Below are 11,002 nucleotides of genomic sequence, written 5' to 3' on the forward strand. Positions count from 1 at the left end.
CTCTTGACAGGGTTGGCACGAGCTTACCCACTTGGCGATCTGATCGTCCATCCCGGGCCACCATATGTAACTGCGAGCCAATGCCTTCATTCGCACGATGCCCGGATGGCCCTCGTGCAGCACCTTCAATATGGGCACGCGAAGAGTGGTTGGAATGACGACTCTGGTACCCCACAGCAGGCATCCCTGGAGTTTTGATAATTCCTGTTGACGTGTTTTAAATGGGGTAAAGTCAACTGAACACTTTGTTTCCGGCCACCTCCCCACCCAGTCCAGAACCTGGGCGAGTATTTTATCTTTTTTGGAGTGTGCTGCGATGTCATCTGCAGTCACTGGCAGCTTGAGTTCGTTGACTTCGAAGATTGCGTGCACCGGAGCGGGGTCCTCGACTGGGGTCGGCAAGGGGCAGCGGCTGAGAGCATCTGCGTGGCTTAAAGTCTTACCTGGGCGATAGACCAATTTGAACGAGTAGGCCGCCAGGAACAAGGTCCATCTTGTCATCCTGGGGGACAGTACCTGTGGAGTTTGCCTGTCCCCCGATAAAAGTCCCAAAAGCAGCTTGTGATCAGTAATGAGTTCGAAATGGTGGCCGAAGAGAAATTCGTGGAATTTTTTAACTGCCGCTACTGCAGCCAGGGCCTCTTTATCAATCTGGCTGTAGTTTCTTTCAGTCATGGAGAAAGTCCTGGAGAAAAAGGCAATTGGTGCCTCGGAGCCATTGGGGAGTCTGTGACTTAGGACAGCTCCTATCCCAAAAGGGGATGCGTCAGCGGCTAGGACCAAGGGAAGGCGTTGGTCGAACTGCATTAAAACGGCTTCTGAAGTGAGTAGAGATTTGACTGCTTTAAATGCATGGGATTCTATGGGTCCCCAGTGCCACGGAGTGTCTTTATCTAATAACCTGTGCAGAGGTTCAGCGACTGATGCTTTGTGGGGTAGGAACGAAGCGTAGAAATTTAATAACCCCAGGAAGGCTTGTAGCTCCGTTTTGTTGGTAGGTGTGGGTGCCTCGTGGATGGCTTTTACTTTTGACTCCACTGGGTGGATGCCTGAGGCGTCTAACCTATATCCTAGAAAGTCCACCTGTCTAGTGGCGATGGTGCACTTCTCCCGTTTGAGCTTGAGACCATGCTGTCTAAACTTCTCTAATACTGCCCTGACCCTCTGCAGGAGTTGGGGCCTATCCATAGCTGAGACCAAAATATCGTCAAAATAGGGAACTACTCCTGGAAGACCTTGGAGAATTCTCTCCATTAGTGACTGAAAAATACCTGGGGCCACGCTAACGCCAAATTGGAGACGTTTACACCTGAATGCCCCTCTATGTGTTACTATGGTTTGTAAATCTGCTGTGTGGCTGTCGACAGGGAACTGCTGGTATGCCTGTGACATGTCTAGCTTGGCAAAAATGGTGCCGGGTTCGAATGTGTGCAACAGGTGCTGGATGACTGGAACAGGATATGCGCTAACCTGAAGATAACGGTTGAGGGTCGTCTTATAGTCTGCACAAATTCTCAGACTACCATCCTTTTTTAGTGGGGTGACTATGGGGGTCTCCCATTTGGCGAAATCTGTGGGATCTATTACCCCTTGTTTGAGAAGTTTGTCTAGTTCCGCGTCCAATTTGGGGCGGATAGCGAAAGGTACTCTGCGAGATTTTAGGCGGACAGGAACTGCCTGGGGGTCTACGGAGAAAGAGATGGGTGTGCCATTATAGCAACCCAGCTCGCTGCTAAAGACGTCAGAATAGTCTGAGAATAATGTGTCTACATCCGAAGTTGAGACAGCATGAATCTCTGTTACACTAAGGCCAAGAGAGGGGAACCAATCTAACCCCAAAAGACTAGGGAGGGCACCATTAACCACCACTAAAGGCAAATGGCCTTTGAAGGTTCGGAATTTAACAAGGAACTTGCCTTCCCGAGGACAGGGATGTTCTTGCCTTGGTAGTCTCTCAGGGTGAGGTGGCACTTTTGTAGCTGCTTCCTGGTCAGTCTGGGTTGAATCTCCTTCAGCGTATCCCAGGAGATGATTGAGAGCGCTGAGCCCGTGTCTACCTCCATGCTGCAAGGTTTACCTTCTAGGGAAACAGAAAGTTTAATTTTATTTGGCGTTTGGGAAGTGTGGTTAGCGTGGTAGCAAGTATAACAGTCTTCTACTTGCCTTTGGAGGCCGGGAGATGAAGAAAGTTTCTGAGGAAAAGCGCGTGCTGCCTGGCAGACTCTTGCAAGGTGGCCTTTCTTGTGGCAGTTTAGGCAGCTGGCGTTTCTGAACCTGCAAGATGCCCGGGAGTGGGCACCTCCGCAGGTTAGGCACAAAGGGATCTGTTGTGGGCCACTGCTGTTTCTCTGCCTAGCTCCTACCTGTGGTTGTTTCAACTGCTTGAGGCGATGGATGTCTGAAAATTCTGTGGGGTCAGCTTCGGTCATCACCTCTTCCGAGTGGACGGTGGAAGTACCAGGCTTGGGTGTGGTGCCCTGAATCTCAGCTGCTGACTGGGCGGAGAGTTCAGCAGCTAGGGCTTCATCTACTGCTTGGGAAAGATTTAAATCTTTCCTGGCCAGTAGACGTCTTTGGAGCCTCAGATCTCTTACCCCACAGACGAGTTGGTCGAGAAGCATGTCGTCTAAATAATTCTTAAATTCGCATTGTAGAGCTGCTGTCCTCAGGGCGACCATGTACTGGTTGATGGACTCCCCCTCGGCTTGCTTCCTCATCCTGAACGCGTAGCGTCTTGCAATCTGGGAAGGTTTAGGGGAGTAGTGGTTTGAAAGTGTTTCTTGTAGTTCGTTCCACGGAACGCTTCTGATGTCACGTGGTGCGAAAAGTGCCGTGGCAGTGTCGAAGACTGCAGCCCCGCAGTAGCTAAGGAAGTACGATTTCTTCCTATGCTCCGCGGCATCAGCTAAACCAATGGCATCGATGTAATGGCTGAAGCGATTCTTGTAGGAGTCCCACGTCTCCTCGTTGGGTTTGAATGGTTGAAATGCCGGATTGGCGTTCATCTTGGGACCCTCGGTGTCATTGGCAGACTGAACTATCTCTCTGGGTGGTCGTGCCCCTAGGGCTTGCGCTTATCGTGAGAGCTGGCGGCTGCGGCTACAGCGCCCTAGACTCACTCAGTGATTTCGGCTCTTGTAAGGGCAGTCTGTATTTCGCGCTCTCTGCGCTCGTTGGCGGCTGCAGCTAACAGCGCCGTAACTGACTTCAGCTTAGTGACAGCAGTTTGGATTTCGCGCTCTCTGGGGAGCGTCGGCGACTGTGGCTACAGTGCCGTACTTCGCTTGTGTGACTGAATTCAAACGGCAGCGGTTTGAATTTCGCGCTCTTCTGTGAGCGTGGGCGGCTGAGGCTTTCAGCTCATATCGCAGCGGTTTGAGCTTGAGCTCTCTGTAAGCGAGGCAGCTGCGGTTCAGCGCCGTGGCTTCGCTAGAGCGATTTCAGCTCTTTTGAATGCGAGTGCTTCTGGCTAGCCTGCGGTTACATCCCATCCTCGTCGCCAGTGTTGTAGAGCGATGGAACAGATGAGGCTTAGACCAGAGCATACAAGTAACAGTCTTTATTCAGAGAATAAAGGGTTGTCGCATCTGCCAGCTAACAAGGCAGACTGCTAGCGAACAACAGCTGGCTCTGCTCGACAGCCGGCTTTTATAGCCGACTGTCAAACGGAGCCAACCAATGGGAGCTGCTGGTGCTCCCGCTCAAACAGCGGACCTGGTTGGGGACTCCAACCAGTCCTAAAGACATAACACCTACAATGCATGTTTTCACAAAAATGATTACGGTAATGTAATTATTATTATGGACATATAACAGCAGCTTAGCAAAAAGGATTAGGAATTATTCTTCTGCAGGGCCGCAAGATACAAATATCCAATCTATCCTTTCCAGGGTTCCTTGAGCCACAGGCAGCAACATTTAGCAGCCTCCTTGAGGTGCTTCTTTTTCCCTTCCTTCTACAATAGATTCTCATTTTCATTTAGCACATTTAATATTATCAATATGTAAAAAAAAAAAAAAATGAAGAGGAGGCCATTTCAGGATATTATAGTTCTTCAAAGGTTTGTTTTCAATCTATCTCTTTCAAAAAATATAAATATAAATTTTCTCAGTAAATCCCAGTAGCCAGTTTACAAGAATAATATTTTTATTATCTAGGTTCCTTTCATTGAGGATTTCCTGTTGGATTTCTCGGAAGTCTTGAAATAATGCTAGATGATCTTTGTCCAAAGGAATACAAAGATAACTATGAGCTGCCTTCATATATTTCAATATTGTGGTTTCCATTCCTAATGCTTTATTCAAATTATTTTGTTCATTCTGGTTAACAAGATGATAGGTTTAGATGTTATGGTACAGTATTTCATTCTAGAAAGCATTCACTCAGTATGGTTGTCTGGCTCCCTCTAGTGTTAAGAAATCTATATAAAGCCCTAGGAAACTAGTATCAAAAGTGGATAAATAAATCAACCCTTAAAATTAAATATTGTTGCTTAGTTCCTAGGAATATGCCTCATTGCTTTGCAAAACTTGCTTCAGTGAACTGTGGTGTTATATGAAAGGTTCTCAGAGGTTCTTCAGTTATGCGGTTGGTAATGAATTTGGTAGTGCTTTTTTTATGAATTTCTTCTCTTCCGCTACACTATGCAAATAACTGGAAGTGTCAACTATGTTCCAGGTATAAGAATGAAACTTAGATTTTGCAAGAAAGTTTAAACTAATTGATGAGATTAATGATCAGTTATCACTCTTCATTTGACAAATAGACTAAAGAATCAGATGACATACAGGGAATATATCTATTCAAATCTGCACTTTTTAAAAATGCTTAGCAAGTAATGTTGATCAATCATTATTATTCTGCCCAATCTCCCTTGTTTTATACAGAAGCAAAACTTATTCTCTTCTTTGATCATAAATTTTATACTGGAAAATCCACATTAATTTTTCTCTCAGCTAAACTATTGGGGATAAGTAGCCAAAATCAATTTGCATAATAGGGGTATAAAAAATGAGAATAATACTCTCGCATTTTTTACTCTGAATAAATGGAATTTATAAAACATCTTCTCACCAAAAGAATGCAGTGTGGAAACCAGACCCTTCCCAGTCTTCCTAAAAAATGTTGATGGAAAATCTTATGGATGCAAAAATGCACAGCGTACCACAGATTTAAAGCCGGGAGAAATCATGGAAAATAACTGGAGGGTTTGATTGGGGAAAGGGGTTGTTTGTTTGGATTTTCATTTTGTTTTAAGATTGTTTTTTTCTGCTTTTAAACGTGTTTCTATATAACTTTTAGAAAGTGCACTATTTGAAATGATCATATTAAATATTCTTTTAAAAAAACATTGCATATTAAAAATGTAATGATGAAAGTGAAATTGAGAAAGCTACACCATCATTTACTTATTGTCCTATGTGTTATCACTGCACAGCACAGTCAAGAAAACTTAATAAGGCACAAAGAAAGCCAATTGACTGGTGATTTCTTTAAACCAATAGTGGTGCTATATTTTTAACATGGCCACAACTTTGCTGTTAGTCAATTGCATTGATTGGACAGAATCATTGAAATGAGAAAAAGGCACTTTTTTTCCTTTCGGCTCATTCTTCTGGTAATTTTGAAATTCAAATCACAAAAAAATGAAACTGAATGTTTGTACAACTACTGTTCCACTTTATCTCAATAGAAACCGCAGAATTAATTTTGTGTTTGACTCACTTTGTCCCCTTCTGCAACACTCACTTGCCAGCTGAAAAATCACTTGACTTTAGTATTTCATTATCCCTGATCATCTTGACTTACCCAATTTATTATAGCTTAACAAAACCTTTCATTTCTTACTAGTATTGATCCCAAGAGTGTGAGGATAGAAAAAAAACATAAATTGCTTTTTCCAGAATATTTATTTCTTAAAATATTGACTTAGTAAGGTCAACGCTGGTCCATCTGGACTTTCTTCTTTATTTCAAACTTTTCCAAACTGCAGTATTTTTCAACAGGATGAAGAAAGTTCATTTACACTGATTGGCAGCAACCTGATTGCCTAAAGTAAATTCAACTGAATTTGAAACATAGTCTTTGAAAAGAGATCCAGGAAGGCAACTACAACTAAACTAGTACATTACAAGTTTATATTGGTTAGGGAATATAATATAACAAATAATATGATTTCTTAGAATCAAAAAACTTGGTGGCTATAACCAAGAATACTGAACTTCATATTTTTTCTGTGTTTGAATTATTCATAGTTCTTTCCGTTCCATTCATGAACAAAATGGAAATGTATGTGACTTCTAAGCCTAAAACATATTTTTTTTCCTTTCTGATCTAGAAATAATGGAGAGGATATATGTGGACTGTTATCAGGATGTTCTGTACATCACTACATCAAGAACAAAGTGGGTGAAGTTTCTGATCCATACACCGAAATCTGCGTTAATACATTTATTGTGTTCACTGCTGGATCCATTTGAAGTCCAGTAGGTATTTTTAAGCATTGCTGAAAGTTTTTTTAAAGGATTTTTATTTCAGTGATCTCAGGCACAACATCCTTAGATGGTACATCGATAATCCCTATGTCAAAATCCTAATTCTATTTCATTGACTTGGTTTTTAGAAGCTTAATTAATGGAAGTCCCAAGAGTTTGCTATCAGTGCGCTGAAGAACTGTTTTTCCAGCATTCACTCATCTATCTGCTGTTTATAAAAGATTTGACATCTGCTATTATACTGAAATTGCATACTTCATTTGGGAGTCAGTGAACTGTTTTTCTCCTTTCATTGCCTGCTATGGTTCTGATTCATAGCCTTGTTTGCTTCCGCAGCACAGAGCAAGAGGGAGATTTTTGCTAATCAAAGAGAAAGCATCTGATGAAGCAAGGCAGATGAGTGGCAATTCTTGAGGTGACATGTATAATTCATGTAATTTCATCTTGGGTCCTTGAGTGCTAGCAACACTGGACTAAATAAGAGTTTTCAGATGATGTGCATACACACATTCTGTACCACAGAGACAGTTGAAATTAAAAGACTCATATATCTGTGGCATCTTTGACAATTTTACAATTTCCATTGGCACTATGAATTTTAGTTATTAGGGTGTTGTATTTTTGCCTCTAAATTTATTTTGTACCATTTATTTCTGTAAATATGTAAATGGATACATATAAAAATGACATAGAGGACATCCACTCAACCCAGCCAAAAAGCAGAGATGCTTTCTGAAGGATTCCAGCTTAGATAGTATGCACAAAATTAGCCATAACAAACATTTCTAAGAAGAATGGTCTCAAAACAGGAAATAGTTTTCACAACAAAAAATGGTCAAGTAAACTGCTTGGGCAAAAATAAGCTTGTAAATATGGGGCAAATAACTGATATCTCTATAGTTTGGATCTTGAGTTTCTACAATGTGCCATTTTTCATGGCAGGTGAACTCTCAGGACAGGATGGTCAGTAGGAGGCATAAAACTAATTGTTGAGCTATAACTCCCAGCAACCCTAGCCAGCAATAAGTATTGTTGGTAAATATAGTTATGTAATATAGAAGTCTCCACAATTTGCTCTGATTTAGAAGATGGTGCTTTCCCAATGCAGATTGTTGAATGTCTTTTGCACATAATAAACAAATGTGAATATTCCTGGTTTTGAATCAGAAAATTTGAGGGTAGATAGTTCAATTGCTTAGTAAATCTAACTATTTCTAGAATGTCATATTCTGAATGGCCATTTTCCTTTTTTTTTAACAAAGAGGACTCTCTAGAATGGATTTTTTGAAGGTTCAAAGCTATTTTACCTACTAAAGTGTATGTGTTATAAAGGATGGGGAAATTATGTGTATCTGCATTCTGCCACATAAGGAATAACTCAATTGAGATAATCCTTCCTAAAATACAGCATATGCCATCTTTCTTAAACTAGGTTTGTTCCATAATTTGTGTCCTTCATTCAACTGACTGGCAGCTTAAAATCTAAATTTTAATTGAATTCCCATTAAATTCATCTCAAAGAAAGAAACAGCTCTGCTTATTTCTACAGTACTGAATATACCATCTTCATATTCATAATATAGTCTTCGAAATATATACACATTGTAACAATGAATTATATTACCATGAAATTAAGCATATAAAATTTAGTTATGGCTGTGTGTTCAACAGGTGAAGAAATTAAATTATTGAAAGTTCTTTGGTTTTCCAAAATGGAACATTTTCTTTCCTCCTGTAATCATTGAGGAATACTATAACCACCTTCTCTTCCTCATTTCATTTTTTCTTTGTCACTACACTTCCCTGTCTAATCCTTTATTTAATCATTCTTTTAAGCCAGTTTTCAGTTATTGAAGTTTAGTTTTCTTATTAAGTTATTTTTCATTCTCTCTCTTTGTATCTTCGTCCCAGCAGGTACAATCACCATAGAAAACAGCAATTGTTTAGATTTATTGAATCCCAGTTTGAATATAGTTGTCCTTTCAGTACATTTTCAGTTTCAGCTCAACTAATTAGAAGAACATGTTCATGGCCAACACAATTTTTCAGCTAAGGTTAGGAGAGAAGTTTCTTGAAGTAATACTCAAAAAGGTATCAAAAGTTGTCTTGTAGCCCCTTGATTCCAGAAAAATATCCACGTGTAGAAAACAATAATGAGAAAAATACCAAAGGTAATATCAGAATTGGAAGGGACCTTGGAGGTCTTCTCAAGGAGGAGACCCTACCCCATTTCAGGCAAAGGGCTGTCCAGTCTCTTTTTAAAGGCCTCCAGTGATGGATCACCCACAATTTCTGAAGGAAAGCTGTTTCACTGGTTTATTGTTCTCACTGTCAGAACAGTGAAACAAAACATACAAAATAGCTTACCTTTACATGCTACAATAGAAAATTTACTTCATGAAGTCCTCATTGTCTCCTACTTTATACCTAAAAGCATTAATCTCTAACCAGCAATCTTGTAATAAACTAATTATACAATCTAAAAGACAATTTCAGGGGCGTTTAGCTGTTCCTGGGCTACTCTGAATCATGAGAGTTCATGTCCTGATTGGCTGTTAATGCTTTCACTACTCATATTTTGATCTTCTCTCCATCATTGGGACGTAATTTTTCTTGTCCACCCTGGCATACTGTATTACTTCCATATGGGCTGCATTCAAATGAACCTATGCACTTAGCCTGAGTATTGTTCATGCATTTCATTGGGCTCAATATGTATGGCATTTAAGAAATAGTTTATTTGCTGGGCAAGCCATTAAAGATGTTATATTCTGACCCTCTGTGATTCAACTAGGCCTTGGTTTCCTTATGGCTTCCTTATGAGGAAGTAATGAATTCTTACAACGTTGCCTAGATTGCCTTCTAAAGAAAGCATGTGCTTTCTTAATATATAATCAGGTTTACCAAGTAGAATCCAATGCTTAGTCTGGGTCAATACATTTTAGTGCATCTATGCCCACTTCTGAGCAGGGTAATTTTATATTAGAGCAGGACTTTGGAATCCCACTCAACATTGTTAATAAAAAGGGGCAATGCCCAACAATCCTAGCTTTGTTCATTCAATGTAGTGCATCTATGGTTAAGGAAAGGGCTCTTGTAAGACTATCAGACACAGAATCTAAAATTATTGAATCATATTATTACTCCTTTAAGAAGAAGATGAGTTAAGGGGAACAGATAAAATAAGATCATACAGAAAATACAGTCTGGAAGGCATCCAAGAGTGAATAATTACAGTGTTGGGGAATATTAATGTCTGGCACTGCATGCATGATTAGAGTAGACATCATGAATACTTTGCAGGAATATACCACCCTCTCGCAATGACAAGTTTCCTAAATTCCCTTCTCAATTGAAAGAAGAGCTAAAAGCACTTTTTTCTCCATTCAACTGAAGAAGAACTATTAGGAGAAAAAAAGAGGAGAATTTTTCTACATGCCATTATCCTAGACTAAGTTTATTATAAAAGCAATCAATCATTTTAAAGATAATATCTATGCTTTAATTTCAGATCTGCCATATGCTTTCATACGGTTAGGTTTCCTCTGTAATTTATTTGTTCTTTCCAAACACAGCATGCATGAGGAATTTATTAATAGCCCTTTAAGCAGATGAAAATATGTGGACTAAATGCTTCATCTAACAGCATTTTTCTATCAGGAATGCACAGTGAATAGCACTACTTTTGCTGCAGCTGTGAGCAAAATGTTAAGCAATTAGCATTAATCACAGCTCTGAACAAAAAGTTTTTTCTTTCATGTATGCTTGATTCTTAAGGATATGCAGGTCCTAGTTTCAATTGTTCCTGAAAAGAATGCTGTACATTACTTTGGGGGGAAAAACTATGCAGCTTCAAACCTTGCCTGTCTAGCATCCCATATTCATTAATTTTGTAATCAGTTCAACCTCATATATACAGAAAATCAAAGTTGCACAGTTCTGTGATGACTTGCAGTACATTGTTAATACAAGACCTCTCCTCCTGCTAAGTCATCAAATTCAGAAGCTACTGAAATGCTATATTAGAAGTAAGATATTATCTGGAATAATATAAAAATGGCCTTAGGGTATAAAATGAAGCAGAGACAGATTACCAGGATTCTGCCAAGAAAATTCAATGTCTACAGAAAATATATCCTTCTAACAATTTAAAAGATGACTGAACACACAGACTTCATTGACATTTCAAATTTTGACTATATGCTCCACAAGCAGACTGAGATGTTCTATGCATTCATTAGCAGAGTTGTTATTGATGGGGCTCATTGTACTGGTTAATGACCACAATAAATACTTTCATTTCCACTTCACTGAGGCTTATTTATATGCAGATCAGTGTTGACATAAGTTGTGGATGAAACTACAATCTTAAAGTATTCAGAAGTAATAAAATGGTATGTGCAATGCCGCGCCTAAATGGAAAATGGTATATAGGTAGTCCTCACCTATACCTCACCACAGCTGAGCCCAAATTTTCTCTTGCTAAGCGAGTTTTGCCCCATTTTGC

Source organism: Pseudonaja textilis, chromosome 6 (assembly GCF_049901715.1).
Source record: "Pseudonaja textilis isolate UNSWEBS1 chromosome 6, rPseTex1.2, whole genome shotgun sequence".
Taxonomy (NCBI): domain Eukaryota; kingdom Metazoa; phylum Chordata; class Lepidosauria; order Squamata; family Elapidae; genus Pseudonaja; species Pseudonaja textilis.